The sequence below is a fragment of the Bombina bombina genome, chromosome 2 (genome assembly GCF_027579735.1).
Source record: "Bombina bombina isolate aBomBom1 chromosome 2, aBomBom1.pri, whole genome shotgun sequence".
NCBI lineage: Eukaryota > Metazoa > Chordata > Amphibia > Anura > Bombinatoridae > Bombina > Bombina bombina.
In genome coordinates, this window is record NC_069500.1 from 73,922,462 (window position 1) to 73,943,699 (window position 21,238).

Consider the following 21,238-nt stretch of genomic DNA (forward strand, 5'->3'; position numbering starts at 1 on the left):
GTATCACTTCCGGTAGCGGTAGCGAGTGGTAAATGGCACGCGTGCCTATTCTATGGGTGTAAATGTAAAGAGCTGACTAGCCAAAGGACCAATAGTATATTTGAAGGACTTACTGGCCAAAGAACCAGTAGTGCATATCTGAGACATAAATGGGGTAGACTAAAATCGTAAGGATAAAACCGATGGGGAATATACATATATAAAAGCAAAAGTTGGAATTAGGCAAAATAAATAAATTAAATTAAATTAATGCCAAATGCATTGGATATCGGCATGAATTAACATTATAAAAAGGCATAAATCAACATTTGTAAAATACATGGTTATGACATAAAAACCGCTTAAAAAATATATATAAGTATGACATAAAAAGAAGAAGTTACAAAACTTAAAAAATACACAGAGGAAAAATTCTAAATATGAGCATATACATATACATGATAATGTGCTCCTAAAACCCTACACATTTAGAGTGATACACATTAAAAATATTGTCTAAAATATCTAAAACTGACTGAAAATACAGAGATAAATATAGAGATAAATATACTTGATTCTCCAAATAAGTAAAAGGGGAAGATCAAAATTGGTGTGCAACTAAGTGACATAGGAGTTACAGTGGATATCATAAGTTCCCTATAGTACCTAATGGGATACCTATCCCTATTGAACATCTAATATTCCTTAAAAGAGTTCAAAATAACTGGTCTAGCTAGTATGAAAATACATGCACAGTGGTTATGTGATCTCTCAAATAAACTGATTCTTAAGAGGAATGGCAAATTGGAAACGTCCACATTCTTCAAAGAAGTGGACTGTAACAATGATATCCATAAAGACAGTTGCCATCTTAACAGATGGAAGTCGAATATACCTAAGGGACAACTGTTGAGATTAAAGAAGAATTGTTCAGACCCTAAGAAAAGGGAAGAGCAAGCCATTATCCTAAAAAACAGATTTCTGGAACGGGGTTATGAAGAAGAAGCCCTTGAAAATGACATAGAAGTTAGACAGAGAGATAGGAAAGATCTCCTGTCATATAAACCAAAGAAAGTCTACAATAACCTTGACGGAGATCAACTAACCATCCCCTTTATTATGGAGTACAGCGAAAATAGATATTTTGTGGAAAAGATCGTAGAGAAACATTGGCCACTACTAAGAAACAACGAAATTATAGGGGATAGGCTAACGCCCCGCCCAGTATTCATATATATATAATGACCAATACAAGAGTTGTATATGGTAGAGAAGTCAAGGGTTTATTTCCGTGTGTGAGCTGCAAAGCCTGCCAGAGGGGAGTGAGAACCAAGGAGTTTACCTCGTTTAATACGAGGGTTAAATACAAGATCAAGGATTTCATAAAGTGTAGCAGCAAAGGAGTAATCTACATGATATGGTGCAGTTGTGGTTTCCAATACATAGGACAAACATCCAGAACCCTGAGAGATAGAATCAGGGAACACCTATTAAAGATTAAACATAAAAACACCAAAACAGCACTATACAGACATTTCTTAACCAAACACCAAGCTAAGCAAAAAGATTTTAGCTATATTGGTATCCAATTAATTACACCAAATTGGAGGGGTGGAGACCAAGAAAAAAGATTACTAACTGCGGAATCTAGATGGATTTTTAACATAGATTGCCTATACCCTAGGGGTTTGAATAATAGGGAAGACCTATCACACCTATTGAGCCTAAAATGAATCCTCTTAAGAATCAGTTTATTTGAGAGATCACATAACCACTGTGCATGTATTTTCATACTAGCTAGACCAGTTATTTTGAACTCGTTTAAGGAATATTAGATGTTCAATAGGGATAGGTATCCCATTAGGTACTATAGGGAACTTATGATATCCACTGTAACTCCTATGTCACTTAGTTGCACACCAATTTTGATCTTCCCCTTTTACTTATTTGGAGAATCAAGTATATTTATCTCTATATTTATCTCTGTATTTTCAGTCAGTTTTAGATATTTTAGACAATATTTTTAATGTGTATAACTCTCAATGTGTAGGGTTTTAGGAGCACATTATCATGTATATGTATATGCTCATATTTAGAATTGTTCCTCTGTGTATTTTTTAAGTTTTGTAACTTCTTCTTTTTATGTCATACTTATATATATTTTTTAAGCGGTTTTTAGGTCATAACCATGTATTTTACAAATGTTGATTTATGCCTTTTTATAATGTTAATTCATGCCGATATCCAATGCATTTGGCATTAATTTAATTTAATTTATTTATTTTGCCTAATTCCAACTTTCGCTTTTATATATGTATATTCCCCATCGGTTTTATCCTTACGATTTTAGTCTACCCCATTTATGTCTCAGATATACACTACTGGTTCTTTGGCCAGTAAGTCCTTCAAATATACTATTGGTCCTTTGGCTAGTCAGCTCTTTACATTTACACCTATAGAATAGGCACGCGTGCCATTTACCGCTCGCTACCGCTACCGGAAGTGATACCAATATTAAACGGAAGTAAAATAAAGAGCGAAACCGGAAATAGTATTAACGCGTGGTACTGTCAAGGCACTTCCGGTTCCATCGATTGCTAGAAACAAAGGAATTAAGAAATAAAGGTACAAACAAAGCTCCAGGTCACTATTGATTATAACTGAAACTTAGTCTCAAGTGATTTGTAAGGGTGACCTATAAAGGAACACATTTGGAATTAAGATATACATATTCCCTTCCGGGTTGAAACTAAAGAATTGTCGCCAAAATACTGATAATTTTGATTGGATAACAACAGTCTTAAATAGAGCCACCATTACACACCATTTGATAGTCTTGAAAAAGGCCCAGATAAGGGCCGAAACACGTTGGCAGATATTGGTGAGCACTTTTCTTAATTATTTGTTTATTGTTAGCATTATTGCACTATTTCAGATTTCTTTCTACAGGTTGGATTAAGGGATTGAACCCAGGGTTTACCGGACATCCCCTCACCTACCACATTAACACCTGTATTGACTTTTTTGAGGACACACTTAAGGAGGATTTATTAACAGACACACAGTTTTTTCATATTTGAATTTTCATATTGGAATTATCATTTTCTCACTGACTTTACCACGATTCACTCATTTTTTTCATTTTTTGTTTTTTATTTTTTGAATTTTTGTTTGATCACTCACTAGGGATTTTATATTTTTTCACTGTTTTTTGAACATTTCACATTTGTTCGCAGGGAGTTCTATTCCCCAACGATATTGACTTTCAGCTAATTTTGTATGTCATTAGTGTTATCACATGATTTTATTCTATAAATTATGTGACATTGTTTTATGTAATTTGTGAATATATTGTACCATGGATCCATGATTTTAACATAATTTGTCTTTTATTAGATTTGTATTAAATTTGTATTAACCTGAGTTAAGCTAATAGAGTTATTTGAAACGTCAAAAAACGATTTTTTTACCTATTTATTTCTTATCTCTTATCTAACAGAGTTTACATTTAGCATTATCAGTTGTGTATTTATTTTAGTAAGGGTCTAGAATAAGTAAAGACGTAATAGGAGGTTTGTCCCTTATGGAAGTGGAGGGCCCTCTAGTGGGCCTGTAGCAAAATTAAGGGACAAAGGACTTGAATTCTGGATAGTTCTAGGTAATACAATGTTGCAAGTAAGGGGGCGGGGGTTTCTACTCACCTTTAAAGGTTCTTGTTGCAGTAGATCTGGCCTCTTTGTTCCTGCGTCCAGACTTCAAGAAGAGCTTTCCCACCCACCCAGCCCGGAGAGAAGATATGTCAGCATAGTAGTGGTAATGGTTAGGGCCTAGTCAGGCTTGGCCCGGGTAGCTTTAAGTGAGCTAGCCTGTTAAGTCCAGGTCTTGTACATTAGTTTCCACCATGTGATGGTGTGTTTTTACGACTCGCCAGGCGTGGGCGCCTTCTCGGGCTGGAATTGGACACCCTAGCTGGCATTCGGCCAGGACCCCTGAAGCGGGCGGAGAGAGATGTGAGTGACGTCCTTAGATGGGGGAGGGACGCCCACCAGGTGCCGACCCGGGGGGTTCTCCCCCTTACAAATCTTTGGGTGAAGATATATAGTTTTGAAACTATCTCTCTCTGCCAATTGGGTGCAAGCAACCCGTGCTGCGCTGCAGTCCCCCGAATGGGGGTCCTGGCCGGCTGACAGTAGGGGTTAGGATAGGATTTAGATTCCGCCACCAATTTTTGATGAACTTGTTACAAGTTAATAAAAATTGAAAAAGTTGCCTGATATGGCATTTTTGCCGTGATAAAGGTTTATGTTAATAAACGCGACCGTGACTGGTCTTTCCCCACATATGGTGTTGTGTATTTATTTTAGTAAGGGTCTAGAATAAGTAAAGACGTAATGGGAGGTTTGTCCCTTAAGGCTTCTTTTATATTTGATTCTATTGTTCTATTTGAACTTTTTAAAAAGACATAAAATCCTTGTACAATTTAGTGAGAGTTTTGTTCAAGTATTGTTTCAAGTTTTTCCATCCAATAACCTTTATTGTGTACTAAAATAATTAATTCAAACTGTATCACTATAAGTCTGGTTCACAGAAAAGAAAGGGGAAGGGAGAATGAGAGCAAGAAGAGGAAAAATAAAGAAAAATTATTATTAAAATACTTTAAGAAACAAAAATGAACTGAGAATGTCACAGAAGAATATGTGGATTCTCTGTGGGAGAAATTTATAATGAAGAAATAGAAGGAGAGGCCACAAGCTGCAGCAAGTCACCAGTCCAAAGGGCTTATGATGAACATCCACAATAAGTAGTATAACTGTGTCTGCCCTCACCAATTCCTACAGTATGGAAAGTTTAGAAGAAGAACGAGATTGGAACGATCTTACTATTGGCCAGATGTTCTTAAAGGCAAAAGACAGAGAGAGGATAGTGTAAATATTAAGAGAGAAGCGTTCAACCTGAGAATGAACAATAGCATAATAGCTTGTTCTATGGCTTGTTTTTGCTCAACATGTGCCTTTCCTGAAGCATATCAGTCTGATCCTGACTTCACAGTACAGTCCAGCCCCGAAATACCAGGCAATCCCTCTCTGAACGAGAGAAAAAACAAAACCCCAGACGTATGTTTCGGCCTATTGTGGGCCTCATCAGTGAGGTGCAGCCATATCCCTCTAGGCACACTGAGCAACGGGTCCACGTCTGGATTCTTGCATCACCCTTAGGGAGACTTCCCTAAGAGTCAAAATTTGCATAAATAAAAAGAGAGAAGCGCTTTTTTCCCAAAAGAGAGGTGCAGAAATAGCAAAAAACATTTATAAAGAGAGGAGGAACATGGAATTGATTTTGAAAATTTAAGAGATTAAGAAATTGATAATGTAGCTAAATATGACTGAGAAAAATAAAGGAGTTAGACCACCACATACAGGAAAAATAGCCCATATTTTGTCTTATTGCTTCCCATTCTTTAAATATTGCTGGTTTACATGCAACACCATGCTGCGCTAATAAGATCACAATTTTGGACATCTAAATTGTCTGTATATACTTTTTAGTAATAGCCCTGAGAGGTGGAATATTTTGAAAGAGAAGGTTGGACATTCACTGCATGGTGAGTGAGACCAGAGGGAGTATTAAAAGGGAAGCAGTTTCCCCTATTGCCCAAAAAAACTACCAGAAGTTCTAAAACACTTAGGCCTAGATTTAGAGTTCGGCGGTAGCCGTCAAAACCAGCGTTAGAGGCTCCTAACGCTGGTTTTGGCCGCCCGCTGGTATTTGGAGTCAGTGATTAAAGGGTCTAACGCTCACTTTTCAGCCGCGACTTTTCCATACCGCAGATCCCCCTACGCCATTTGCGTAGCCTATCTTTTCAATGGGATCTTCCTAACGCCGGTATTTAGAGTCGTTTCTGCAGTGAGCGTTAGAGCTCTAACGACAAGATTCCAGCCGCCTGAAAATAGCAGGAGTTAAGAGCTTTCTGGCTAACGCCGGTTTATAAAGCTCTTAACTACTGTACCCTAAAGTACACTAACACCCATAAACTACCTATGTACCCCTAAACCGAGGTCCCCCCACATCGCCGCCACTCGATTAAAATTTTTTACCCCTAATCTGCCGACCGCCACCTACGTTATACTTATGTACCCCTAATCTGCTGCCCCTAACATCGCCGACCCCTATGTTATATTTATTAACCCCTAATCTGCCCCCCTCAACGTCGCCGACACCTACCTACACTTATTAACCCCTAATCTGCCGAGCGGACCTGAGCGCTACTATAATAAAGTTATTAACCCCTAATCCGCCTCACTAACCCTATCATAAATAGTATTAACCCCTAATCTGCCCTCCCTAACATCGCCGACACCTACCTTCAATTATTAACCCCTAATCTGCCGACCGGAGCTCACCGCTATTCTAATAAATGTATTAACCCCTAAAGCTAAGTCTAACCCTAACACTAACACCCCCCTAAGTTAAATATAATTTTTATCTAACGAAATAAATTAACTCTTATTAAATAAATAATTCCTATTTAAAGCTAAATACTTACCTGTAAAATACATCCTAATATAGCTACAATATAAATTATAATTATATTATAGCTATTTTAGGATTAATATTTATTTTACAGGCAACTTTGTAATTATTTTAACCAGGTACAATAGCTATTAAATAGTTAAGAACTATTTAATAGTTACCTAGTTAAAATAATAACAAATTTACCTGTAAAATAAATCCTAACCTAAGATATAATTAAACCTAACACTACCCTATCAATAAAATAATTAAATAAACTACCTACAATTACCTACAATTAACCTAACACTACACTATCAATAAATTAATTAAACACAATTGCTACAAATAAATACAATTAAATAAACTATCTAAAGTACAAAAAATAAAAAAGAACTAAGTTACAGAAAATAATAAAATATTTACAAACATAAGAAAAATATCACAACAATTTTAAACTAATTACACCTACTCTAAGCCCCCTAATAAAATAACAAAGCCCCCCAAAATAAAAAATTCCCTACCCTATTCTAAAATACAAATATTACAAGCTCTTTTACCTTACCAGCCCTGAACAGGGCCCTTTGCGGGGCATGCCCCAAGAATTTCAGCTCTTTTGCCTGTAAAAAAAAACATACAATACCCCCCCCCAACATTACAACCCACCACCCACATACCCCTAATCTAACCCAAACCCCCCTTAAATAAACCTAACACTAATCCCCTGAAGATCTTCCTACCTTGTCTTCACCATACCAGGTTCACCGATCCGTCCTGGCTCCAAGATCTTCATCCAACCCAAGCGGGGGTTGGCGATCCATAATCCGGTGCTCCAAAGTCTTCCTCCTATCCGGCAAGAAGAGGACATCCGGACCGGCAAACATCTTCTCCAAGCGGCATCTTCTATCTTCTTCCATCCGATGACGACCTGCTCCATCTTGAAGACCTCCAGCGCGGATCCATCCTCTTCTTCCGACGACTAGACGACGAATGACGGTTCCTTTAAGGGACGTCATCCAAGATGGCGTCCCTCGAATTCCGATTGGCTGATAGGATTCTATCAGCCAATCGGAATTAAGGTAGGAATTTTCTGATTGGCTGATGGAATCAGCCAATCAGAATATAGTTCAATCCGATTGGCTGATCCAATCAGCCAATCAGATTGAGCTCGCATTCTATTGGCTGATCGGAACAGCCAATAGAATGCGAGCTCAATCTGATTGGCTGATTGGATCAGCCAATCGGATTGAACTATATTCTGATTGGCTGATTCCATCAGCCAATCAGAAAATTCCTACCTTAATTCCGATTGGCTGATAGAATCCTATCAGCCAATCGGAATTCGAGGGACGCCATCTTGGATGACGTCCCTTAAAGGAACCGTCATTCGTCGTCTAGTCGTCGGAAGAAGAGGATGGATCCGCGCTGGAGGTCTTCAAGATGGAGCCGGTCGTCATCGGATGGAAGAAGATAGAAGATGCCGCTTGGAGAAGATGTTTGCCGGTCCGGATGTCCTCTTCTTGCCGGATAGGAGGAAGACTTTGGAGCACCGGATTATGGATCGCCAACCCCCGCTTGGGTTGGATGAAGATCTTGGAGCCAGGACGGATCGGTGAACCTGGTATGGTGAAGACAAGGTAGGAAGATCTTCAGGGGATTAGTGTTAGGTTTATTTAAGGGGGGTTTGGGTTAGATTAGGGGTATGTGGGTGGTGGGTTGTAATGTTGGGGGGGGGGGTATTGTATGTTTTTTTTTACAGGCAAAAGAGCTGAAATTCTTGGGGCATGCCCCGCAAAGGGCCCTGTTCAGGGCTGGTAAGGTAAAAGAGCTTGTAATATTTGTATTTTAGAATAGGGTAGGGAATTTTTTATTTTGGGGGGCTTTGTTATTTTATTAGGGGGCTTAGATTAGGTGTAATTAGTTTAAAATTGTTGTAATATTTTTCTTATGTTTGTAAATATTTTATTATTTTCTGTAACTTAGTTCTTTTTTATTTTTTGTACTTTAGATAGTTTATTTAATTGTATTTATTTGTAGCAATTGTGTTTAATTAATTTATTGATAGTGTAGTGTTAGGTTAATTGTAGGTAATTGTAGGTAGTTTATTTAATTATTTTATTGATAGGGTAGTGTTAGGTTTAATTATATCTTAGGTTAGGATTTATTTTACAGGTAAATTTGTTATTATTTTAACTAGGTAACTATTAAATAGTTCTTAACTATTTAATAGCTATTGTACCTGGTTAAAATAATTACAAAGTTGCCTGTAAAATAAATATTAATCCTAAAATAGCTATAATATAATTATAATTTATATTGTAGCTATATTAGGATTTATTTTACAGGTAAGTATTTAGCTTTAAATAGGAATAATTTATTTAATAAGAGTTAATTTATTTCGTTAGATAAAAATTATATTTAACTTAGGGGGGTGTTAGTGTTAGGGTTAGACTTAGCTTTAGGGGTTAATACATTTATTAGAATAGCGGTGAGCTCCGGTCGGCAGATTAGGGGTTAATAATTGAAGGTAGGTGTCGGCGATGTTAGGGAGGGCAGATTAGGGGTTAATACTATTTATGATAGGGTTAGTGAGGCGGATTAGGGGTTAATAACTTTATTATAGTAGCGCTCAGGTCCGCTCGGCAGATTAGGGGTTAATAAGTGTAGGCAGGTGTCGGCGACGTTGTGGGGGGCAGATTAGGGGTTAATAAATATAACATAGGGGTCGGCGATGTTAGGGCAGCAGATTAGGGGTACATAGGGATAACGTAGGTGGCGGCGGTTTACGGAGCGGCAGATTAGGGGTTAAAAGTGTAATGCAGGGGTCAGCGATAGCGGGGGCGGCAGATTAGGGGTTAATAAGTGTAAGGTTAGGGGTGTTTAGACTCGGGGTACATGTTAGAGTGTTAGGTGCAGACGTAGGAAGTGTTTCCCCATAGGAAACAATGGGGCTGCGTTAAGAGCTGAACGCTGCTTTTTTGCAGGTGTTAGGTTTTTTTTCAGCTCAAACTGCCCCATTGTTTCCTATGGGAGAATCGTGCACGAGCACGTTTTTGATGCCGGCCGCGTCCGTAAGCAACTCTGGTATCGAGAGTTGCATTTGCGGTAAATATGCTCTACGCTCCTTTTTTGGAGCCTAACGCAGCATTTGTTTGAACTCTCGATACCAGAGTTAAATTTATGGTGCGGCCAGAAAAAAACCCGCGGAGCGTTAACAGCCCTTTTACCGCCGAACTCCAAATCTAGGCCTTAGACAATATTGTGTTACAAAATTTTTCAAGTAAAGCTTACTCTGAAGCAGTAGACCTGAAGATTTACTTCTCAAACTTTATGGAAATTCTACTAACGACATTCTGGATGAAAGTTCTGCAGAGTTTTGAAGAGAGGAATAAGATTCTTCAACTCATATTAATTTCAATGGTAACTGGAGCCACAAATATATCAGTTTGGGATAGGGGGCCTGATTTTCTTTTTGAGGCAAAACTTGTGGCAGATTAAATGAACATTCTGAAGAACCTGAAACCACTAGTGGAAGAAGCAAAAAATGCATTCAAGGTTAATATTTTTCTTGTAGCACTTGATTCTATCATTAGTGAGCTGGACCAGCAGTTTCAATCCATGAAGAACATTTGCAATTTGTTCACTACTATTTTAAAGTTAAGAATGATATGAAGAATTGATAAGATCTACGGAAATTCTTATTTCCTACTCTTCTTATTTCCTACTTACACAGTATCACACCTCAAATGTGCCAGCGAAACCTGAAATTCCTATGTAATGTAAGAAGGGAATTAAATACACACCAGAAATAGTTTAGAATAAAAGGTATATTTGTATGCAGGGAAAGGATTTATAGGAGAAATGACTTCCACGTCTCCTCTACAAATTAGTATAGTCAAATTTGGAGAAGTAGCTGGATTAGTATTATCCCCAAAGCAGAGGAAGGTAGAGGACACAGCTGAGAAAGTCCCAGGTACAGTTATAGTTAAATATATATCAGCAAATAGATATATAGGTGCCCATTTAACAAGCTCCGTAGTGAGCTTCTGGGCACATGTTTCTGGCGAGCCTTCAGACTCGCCAGAAACAGTTATGAAGCTGCTCCATAACCTATCCGCCTGCTCTGAGCAGGCGGACAGACATCACCGGAAATCAAACCGATCGAGTACGATCGGGTTGATTGACACCTCCCTGCTGGCGGCCCATTGGCCTCGAGTCTGTAGGGGGCGGCGTTGCACCAGCAGCTCGCGACCAATCACGTGACTAAAGGGGCTGTCAATCACCGATAGCTAGCGTGCTCTTGGTGATTTTGCCTCGCCACCTAAGAGGTGGCGTAGGGTGTAGGAAGCAGCGGTCTAGTGATCGCTGCTTCTTACATTGCGGAAAGCAGGCTCGCATATGCGAACCTGCCCCGCAAAGGCTCCAGAGCAGCTTTCGCTGCTTCGTACATGGAGCCCATAATGTTTTGCAGGTAATCAGCAGCAGCTGAAAAGGAGGTTTGATATGGCTGCGCACTGAGAGTATACTAATTAGAAGTGCTGAAAGATAAGTGTACCTGAATCTGGATTCAAGTAGCAGGATGTGAGAGCAGAAGCGGTAGCACTAACGGAGTGATGATCCCAGACTGATGTAGGCAGACAGGAACAATCTGGATAAGGAAATGCAGGAGGAATTCCAAAATAAAACAGCAAGAGGATTAGCAACACGCTTCTGGGAGAACTAACACACACAAGCTTGAATGATAACCAAGCACCTCCCATATAGAACAGGTGCCTTTTATAGAATGCTGACATCATAGAGAGGAAGAGAAGGAGACTAGTTAAAGGTACAGGCATATTAACCATATGTGTGACACAGGGGCCTCTATTTATCAAAGTCCACCAGACCTCGCTGAATACGGAGAGTAATAATACGCTCTCCGTATTCAGCATTGCACCAGAGCAGGCTGGACAGCAGGCGGACAGGTTATGGAGCAGCGGTCTTTAGACCGCTGCTTCATTACTGGTGTTTCTGGCGAGCCTGCAGGCTCACCAGAAACACGGGGCCTCAAGCTCTATCCGGAGCTTGATAGATATGCCCCACAGTCTCTAGTAAGTGAACGTCCACACTTCACAGTGTATGATGCCATATTTGCAAACAACTTATGCCCGCTTCACCTGCTGAATTCCATATATGAACTACAACTTGAAGGAATATTTGGAGAAACATGGGTTGTTCTCTGATTTTTTACAACCTTCCCACTGTATGTGACTGAAGGATAAAAAGCATTAAGCAAGTTATGTTGCTTAAATATTGTCTGCATTCATCAACTATCTTGCAATTCTTTCCATTGAACATGGTCTTCTACAAAAACTTAATTTTGAAGATTTTAATTTGCTACTGTTAAAATTAGAAAATTGTCCACTCCATGCAATTAACTGTTTCCTATCTTGTATTCCTAAATGTGGACTCTATTGCCAATTGCTTGGGTATTGTGGTTATTATGGCTGATTGCCTTTAAAATGTATGGTATGTATGCTTCTCTCCTCTGTATGCTTTTTACTACACAATTTATTTGAAAAATATTACATGCCAAGTGGCTCATTGAGAGTCTGCCTTCATTTAAAGGAGTGGTTCATTAGCCTTCCTTTTATTTATTTTTTCAAAAGATCAAACTAAAGGTATCTTGTTTACTTTAACCCTCTGACATTGATGTGGCCAATAAATGTTAGAAACGGCATAATAACCATGGGAATATTTAGGTGGGACACTGTGGAACCCATGATGATGATATCCTAGTCAGACACTCTTGTGTATGTTCCAAAGGTGTAGACATGTAATTCCCATGATATGAAGTGCTCTTGGGTCATTGATTCCAATTAACAAAAGAAAAATATACACATTCTATTGAGATGATATATAGATATAAATATAGATAGATAGACAGATAGATATTAAGATAAATATGTTAATAGATATGTAGATAAAGATTGATAGATAGATGTAAGTTTTCATAAGGGACTTGTAACAAATTCAATAAACTGAAGATTCATGGTTAAATAAATTTAAAGGGCCAATCTTCTACTGCAAAACATTGAGTTATTTAATGCAATTACTTTCCAAACTGAAATAACATGCCTTTGGGAAAAGAGGTGAATGCATAAGCTATTCATTTTAAGACTCATTTTAATACTCTTTATCTTGACATTTACAAATTACATCTGCCCTTTCCATCAGTTATAACACTTACCATGGACAGTTGTAAACCGTTATAATTGTAATATGTCCTATTTTACTTTAAAAGTTTGACATATTAGAGATGATTGTAGGAAAAAAAATGTTAAAAGACGTATGAAGAAGACATTTGCTAAATGTATAAAAAAAAAAATATAAAATTGTCTCCAAATTGCTTGTGGCTTTGTAAATCGTAGCTCTTTATTTACTTTAGCAGTCACAATTGGCAGGGTTATGTTTTCCTTAAATTGTATATCATTTGGGGATAAGGAATAAAGTTGTTGGGTATATTAGGATTATATTTTAAATGTTAATTTAAAAATTCTATTGCAAAGGTGAATAAATGGTGATTTAAAGTGATGGTAAATCCAAGTGTTTAACAAATGCTAGGATTTGCCATCAATAGAATAAACTCTAGTTTCTGTCATCAATTAATAAAAAATGGGTGCTAAACTCACCTTTTCTGTGCTGAAGTATATCGCTAAAATCAGCGCCTCCTGCGGCCCAAAGCACAGCGCTCCTTTATCAATGAGGTGATGTTTCCACCTCTAGCCGTACTAGGATGTCAGTTGAAACGCACGGCTATAGATTTAGAGGTGGAAACTTCACCTCATTGAAGAAGAGCGCTGTGCCATGGGAGGCGCTGATATACTTCAGCACAGAAAGGATGAGTTTAGCACCCCTTCTGTAGTAATTGATGACAGAAACTAGAGTTTATTTTTAGTGATGGTAAATCTTACAGTTTGTTAAACACTTGGATTTACCATTACTTTAATTAAAGATGGATATTTTGCAGGGGTCAAGTCGAGCAGGAACGCGTGGTAACGGAGTTCCTGCTCTATTTTTGCAGGAGGAACTAAGAGAACAGGAACGCTTCAGTAAACACTGCTGCTGCTGGTGGAAGGAGCTGGCGCACAGTCTGGTTAGAGGGATAGTGAGATACTCTAGTAATGGGCAGAAACACTTCCTACACTACACTAAATGCAAGCCGGTCAGCGGTCCTGTTGTGTGAACACCTCACACTGTGTGGAACACATGGTACTTACATTTCTGTGTGGCTTGTTCTGGGGTTATTTAGCTCCCCACAGCAGAAGTAGGACTGTTGCACTTTCAGTGGGTGAGATTCTGGGACAGAGGAAGATTCTCAGGCAACCATTCAACCCTTCATAGGATTTTATTTGCTTTCATTAACCAAAGTGTATAGATTATATACATATAAATACGTGTGTGTGTGTATGTATGTGTGTGTGTTTAAAACAATATTAATTGTGAGGAGGTGGAAGTCTTGGTGAGTTCCCACACTTTTGCTTGTAGGACTTGACCCCTGATATTCTGCTATACAGATATTTGTACTAACTAGAAAATCGTAGCTCCTCACAATTTGTTAAAGCATATTAACTAAACAAGATAGAAATGTTTTTGTAAAGGGGCATTCTAATGTAAAACTTGTATCCTCCTATTTGTTAAAATGTGTAATTGCTTTACTTACCTTAAGTTGTGTTTTTAACCTCTGTAATCATCAAGGGCCCGATCCGATATGCAGCGTCACCCGCAAAAGCCGGCGACGCCAAATATTGCACTGGTTTAGTATCCTATATACAGCGTAACATAGAAGTTACGCTTGTATATTTCTGCCTTCGACCGTAGTTTTTTGGCCCATAGACAGGTATAACAAACCCGCGCAGTTTGCTATCCAATATAAAGCGCAAGGACTTACGTGGCGAAAATGGAGAAATCTTACTCCATTTTCACCTCGCCACAAATTGCATGCGTAGTAAGCCTTACGCTGAGTATTGGAGCCCCTTAGCTCCCTAAACTGGCTGCAAAATAAAACACCTAACGAATGTGCAATGTCTATCTTGCAAAATAAATCCTAACACCTAACGCATGCGCAATGTCTATCTACCTGTCAACCGCAATCCCCCGCCGCAATCCCTAATAAAGTGTTTAACCCCTAAACCGCCACTCTCGGACCCCGCCGCCACCTGCATTAAATGTCTAACCCCCTAATGTGATCCCCCTACACCGCCGCCACCTACATTAAAATTATTACCCCCTAATGTAATCCCCCTACACTGCTGCCATCTATATTAAAATTATTACCCCCTAATGTGAGCCCCTTACCCCGCTGCCACCTATTTTAACTTCATTACCCCCTAATCTAATCCCCCTACCACGCCGCCACCTATATTAAAATGATTAACCCCTAATCTAATCCCCCTACCACTCCGCCACCTATTTTAAAATGGTTAACCCCTAATCTAATCCCCCTACCCCGCCACCACCTATTTTAACTATATTACCCCCTAATCTAATTCCCCTACCCCGCTGCCACCTATTTTAAAATGATTAACCCCTTATCTAATCCCCCTACACCGCCGCCACCTATAATAAATGTATTACCCACTAAAATACTAAAATGTCCCTACCCTAAACTAAATTACAAATAGTCCTGAAAAGGGCTTTTTGCGTGGCATTGCCCCAAAGTAACCAGCTCTATTACCAGCCCTTAAAAGGGCCTTTTGCGGGGCATTGTCCCAAAGTAACCAGCTCTATTACCAGTCCTTAAAAGGGCCTTTTGCGGGGCATTGTCACAAAGTAATCAGCTCTTTTACCTGTAATCTTTTTTTTTTTTTTTTTTTTTATAATTCTTTTTATTGATTTATCAATTCTATTATACAAAAAAGAAACAGAGCAGAAGTGTACAGATAAAAAACAAAAAAACAAAAAAAAAAAACAAAACAAAGAAAACACAATAATACAAAAGCAGTGCACCAAAACATTCAATAGCAGAGGCGCCATTTTCTGGTATATCTTAAATCAAAAAACATGTTCATTCTATATCACCAAATAGTACATATACCGTTACAATAAATATCAACAGCTTAACTTTTTTGACTTTTTTCTCCCTCTTATTCCTTTACCCTTCCCCTGCCTTCTTATTTGCCTTCCCTAAAGATAAAAAATACATCTGCAATAAAAAAAAAAAAAAAAAAAAAAAACCCACAGCCCCCCTCCGCGTGCCCATCATACAAGATAATACCTTGCACCCTCTCCTCAGCCAGAATACGACTACAAATGTACACCCAGTTATGCCGCCGAAACTAACCAGGATGCCGGGAATTTCCCCAATAACACTAATTCAGCAAAGCAAACCGATGATCGCACCGGGGCAAGAATCTGCCTTTGTATCCGAAGCGGATAAGACAAGATAATTGGTAACCATCCCTGCAAGAACTCCTTGGTTCTCTTCTCAGATGCTTCCAGTAAATGATATGACTCAAATATAATTTGACCTTGGATTTCTTTAAAAGACCTCTCAAGGCTCGGTGCTCTCCTCGATTTCCAATTTAATAAGACAAGATGACGCACGGCTAAGATAATCGTATTCAGAATACGAGTTAATGACCCCAAGTTTCTGTGTGTTTCTGTGATCAATAAAATCACATCTTGAAGTGTGAGAACACAATTTACCCCATACAATGTATTAAACCAGTGACCCAATTTACACCACAATTGATTAATTTTGGGACAGGACCAAAACATATGAAATAAGTCAGCCCTAGAATTTGAGCATCTGGGACAGTTATTTGTTCCAATATGAGAAAATTTTTGTAATTTCAGGGGATGCAAATAAAAATTATTCAAAAGCTTCGTATGCGATTCCTTCCAGGACATCGAGACCCTACATTTATACGCCCTATTGCAACTCTGAATGATCCTCTCCTCGGAAACATCAGTGATAACCGGAAGCAACCAATTACTTATATTCTGCAGATACTTATCACTTTGTTTAGAAAGCATCATATCATACATTAAAGAGATAGAGGAGCTTCCCGTGTTAAATTTCTTAATTACAGCTCTAATGAGGGACCATTCTAGTGGCACACTATTCTCCCAGCTTTGTTCACGCATAAAATGGCGAATCTGAAAGTAGGCAAATAAATCGGACCTTGGAAGATCATAAGTTTGAAACAAAAACTCAGCGGACTGAATCAGATTATCGGGCCCTAATAATTGCTTAACCCACAACAAGCCTTTATTTCCCCATACTTTAAACACCTTATGATATAAGCCCGGGATGAAGTTCGGATTACCCTGAATCGGAAGGTATTCTGAGACAGAGGGATCTACTCCGAGACACATACAAAACTTCCGCCACGCAACTACGACATTTTTAAAAGATATCATTCTACTAATGTTAGAGGGCAACTGTTTTGTATTACAATGTAACAGTGCTTTAAGCGCAAATGGGCGGGTATAAAAGGCTTCCTCTTGACTAACTGCTAACCTGTCGGAATCCGCTACCCAATCCAAGGTGAACTTCACCAGCGCCGCCGTGTTATAAAGCCTAACATCGGGCAAGGCGAACCCGGCGCAGTTTGATTTCTGCATAAGCTTAGCTAATGCTATCCTGGGTCTCTTATCTTTCCATATAAATTTGGAAAAACAACTATATAAATTCCTAATATCTGCATTGGAGATGAAGAGTGGCAGATTCTGAAGCACATACAGAAGACGGGGAAAAACAATCGTTTTTATTAGATTTACCTTTGCCGAAATTGATAAGGGAAATGAAGCCCATAATTGAAGATCTATTTTAATTTTTTTCAGCAAAGGGACAACATTCGCACTATACCATAATTTCGGATTTTTGTGCAACTCCAGTCCTAGATAATTAATTGCGTTAACCACTTTAAAAGGGAATTTTCCCGGGCAAAGTGAGTTATTACCCAAGTACATGAGTTCACTCTTCTCCAAGTTCACCCGGTAGCCGGAAAAGGAACTAAACTGTGCTAGGAGTTGGAGAATAACTGGGATCGATTGCAAGGGCTTATCTACAAAAATCAACATATCATCCGCATAGAGGAGAGTTTTTAAACGGTGGAGACCCAGAGAAATACCTATTAAAACCTCACGGAATCTAACTGCTAAGGGTTCTAAGGCCAAGTTAAACAAGAGGGGGGATAATGGACACCCCTGCCTGGTGCCACGCTGTAAAACAATCCCCTGTGAACGTATCCCATTAACCAAAAAGATAGGAAATCGGTTTGCAATAAAGTTTATGAATGAAGAGCTTAAAGTTACCAGAAAAGCCGAATTTCTGCAGTGAGCAGAATAAATGCTCCCAGACAATAGAGTCAAAAGCCTTGACTGCGTCAAGGGTTAAGACTGCTGAATCACGAATTTCGTCATTACTAGACTCTGGTAGCAAATTCGACATAAAATCTAAAAACGTAGTAACCTTACGTATATTCCGTGACGAATTTCTAGAGGTCATAAAGCCAGTCTGATCCGGATGGATCAGACCCTGCAGGCAACGATTCAATCTGGAGGCTATAATACTAGCAAGAAGCTTGTAATCAGTATTAAGTACAGATATTGGCCTATATGAGGCCATATCCTCTGGATTTTTATTTTTTTTCGCAATAAGTGAAATATTAGCTGCCGCGAAATTATCAGAAATCCCATTGTCTGAAAGATAATAATTGTTGAATATGGCCTCTAATGGTGATAGCAGTTCTTCTTTTAATAACTTATAGAATTCGGCCGGAAGCCCATCAGGGCCAGCGGCTTTATTAAGCTTAAGATTATCAATAGCAATACCAATCTCCTCACGCGAAATCGGCTGATTCAGCATAGCCAACTCTTCTGCTTGTATCTTTGGAATACTTATTGCAGACCAGAAAGACTCTAGGCTGTCACGGTCAAAGGTGATCTTTTACCTGTAATCTGACCCTCCTACACCGCCGCCACCTATATTAAATATATTAACCCCTAATCTAATCCCCCTACACCGCCGCCACCTATATTAAATATATTAACCTCTAATCTGACCCCCCTACACCGCCGCCACCTATATTAACTATATTAACGCCTAATCTGACCCTCCTACACCGCCGCCACCTATATTAACTATATTAACCCTAATTATATTAGGGTTAATAATTTTATATTATATATTAACTATATTAACCCTATCTAACCCTAACACCCCTAACTTAATTATTATTTCAATACATCTAAATAATATTAATCTTATTAACTAAAATATTCCTATTTAAAACTAAATACTTACCTATAAAATAAACCTTAAGATAGCTACAATATTATTCATAATTACATTGTAGCTATTTTAGGGTTTATATTTATTTTACAGGTAACTTGGTATTTATTTTAACTAGGTACAATAGCTATTAAATAGTTTATAACTATTTAATAGCTACCTAGTTAAAATAATTACCAATTTACCTGTAAAATAAATCCTAACCTAAGTTACAAATACACCTACACTATCAATAAATTAATTAAATAAACTACAATTATCTAAACTAAAATATAATTAAATACACTAAACTAAATTACAAAAACAAACAAACACTAAATTACAAAAAAAAAAAGATTACAAGAATTTTAAGCTAATTACACCTAATCTAAGCCCCCTAATAAAATAACAAAGCCCCCCAAAATAAAAAAATGTCCCTACCCTAAACTAAATTACAAAAGTAATCAGCTCTATTACCAGCCCTTAAAAGGGCTTTTTGTGGGGCATTGCCCCAAAGTAATCAGCTCTTTTACCTGTGAAAAAAAAAGAACACCCCCCCATTACAACCCACCACCCACACACCCCTACTCTAAAACCCACCCTATCCCCCCTTAAAAAAACCTAAGTCTAACCCCCAAGTGCTCTTTACCTGTCCTGAAGACCAGCGGAGAAGGACCTGTTCCAGGCTGAGAAGTCTTCTTCCAGGCGACGACCTCTTCTTCTCCCAGGTACCAGCCAGCGTGGAGCGGAGGAGTTGAAGACCGATGACCGCGGAGCTGAAGACTGTCCTCCCTGGAACTGAAGACCGGTGATGCAGGAACTGAAAACCGGAGCCATGGAGTGTGGAGGATCCTCTTCATACGATCGCCACCGTACACTGAATCGGAATTTAAAGTACGCAATTAAAAATGGTGTCCCTTGAATTCCTATTGGCTGATTTGAGCTTTCAAATTCAAATTAGCCAATCGGATGAAAGCTACTTTAATTCTATTGGCTGATTTGAATAGCCAATAGAATAAGAGCTACTGTAATTCTATTGGCTGATTAGAATAGCCAATATAATTACAGTAGCTCTTATTCTACTGGCTAATCAAATCAGCCAACAGAATTAAAGTAGCTTTCATCCGATTGGCTGATTTGAATTTGAAGGCTCAAATCAGCCAATAGGAATTCAAGGGACGCCATTTTTAATCGCATACCTTGAATTCCGATTCAGTGTACGGCGACGATCATATGAAGAGGATCCTCCACACTCCATGGCTCCGGTCTTCAGTTCCAGCATCGCCGATCTTCAGTTCCAGGGAGGACGTTCTTCAGCTCCGCAGTCATTGGTCTTCAACTTCTCCGCTCCACGCCGGCTGGTTCCTGGAAGAAGAAGAGGTCGCTGCCTGGAAGAAGACTTCTCTGCCTGGAACAGGACCTTCTCAGCCTGTCTTCAGGACAGTTAAGGAGCACTTGGGGGTTAAACTTAGGTTTTTTTTAAGGGGGGATAGGGTGGGTTTTAGAGTAGGGGTGTGTGGGTGGTGGGTTGTAATGGGGGGGTTGTTCTTTTTTTTCACAGGTAAAAGAGCTGATTACTTTGGGGCAATGCCCCGCAAAAGGCCCTTTTAAGGGCTGGTAATAGAGCTGGTTACTTTGGGGCAATGCCCCGCAAAAGGCCCTTTTAAGGGCTGGTAATAGAGCTGGTTACTTTGGGGCAATGCCACGCAAAAGGCCCTTTTCAGGGCTATTTGTAATTTAGTTTAGGGTAGGGACATTTTAGTATTTTAGTGGGTAATACATTTATTATAGGTGGCGGCGGTGTAGGGGGATTAGAGTAGGGGTTAATCATTTTAAAATAGGTGGCGCGGGGTAGGGGGATTAGATTAGGGGTTAATCATTTTAAAATAGGTGGCGGCGGGGTAGGGGGCTCACATTAGGGGGTAATATAGTTAAAATAGGTGGCAGCGGTGTAGGGGGATCATATTGGGGGTAATATAGTTAATGTAGCTGGCGGCGGGGTCCGGGAGCGGCGGTTAAGGGGTTAATACATTTATTGTTAGGAGTGAGAGGGGGGATTGCAGATAGAGGGGTATACGTGTCGGGCTATGTTTGGGTGGCGTGTTAGACAGTTACGGGTGATTTTATAATTTAGTCAGTTTTTGTAGGCGGCGGCAGTTTCTAAAGTGCAGTAAGTCACTGGCGACTCCAGAAATTTGTACTTATGCAGATTTCTGGACATTGCTAGTTTGTCAGACTTACGGCACTTTAGCATCTGACGGCGCCGTATATGTGATAGCTCGAGTTGCAAGCTGAAACTATTGGCGGCGCAGGTTTCCACGATTGCGCCGAAACCTGCGCCGTATATCGGATCGCGCCCATAAGTTCTACACAGAACAATGCTGATTGGTGGGTTTTTTGACTGGCAGCATTCAATAAAGTTTCTATATTTTACAAACATAGATTTAATAAAACCTGTAAAACTAATATCTTGTGGAGAAAATAATTGCA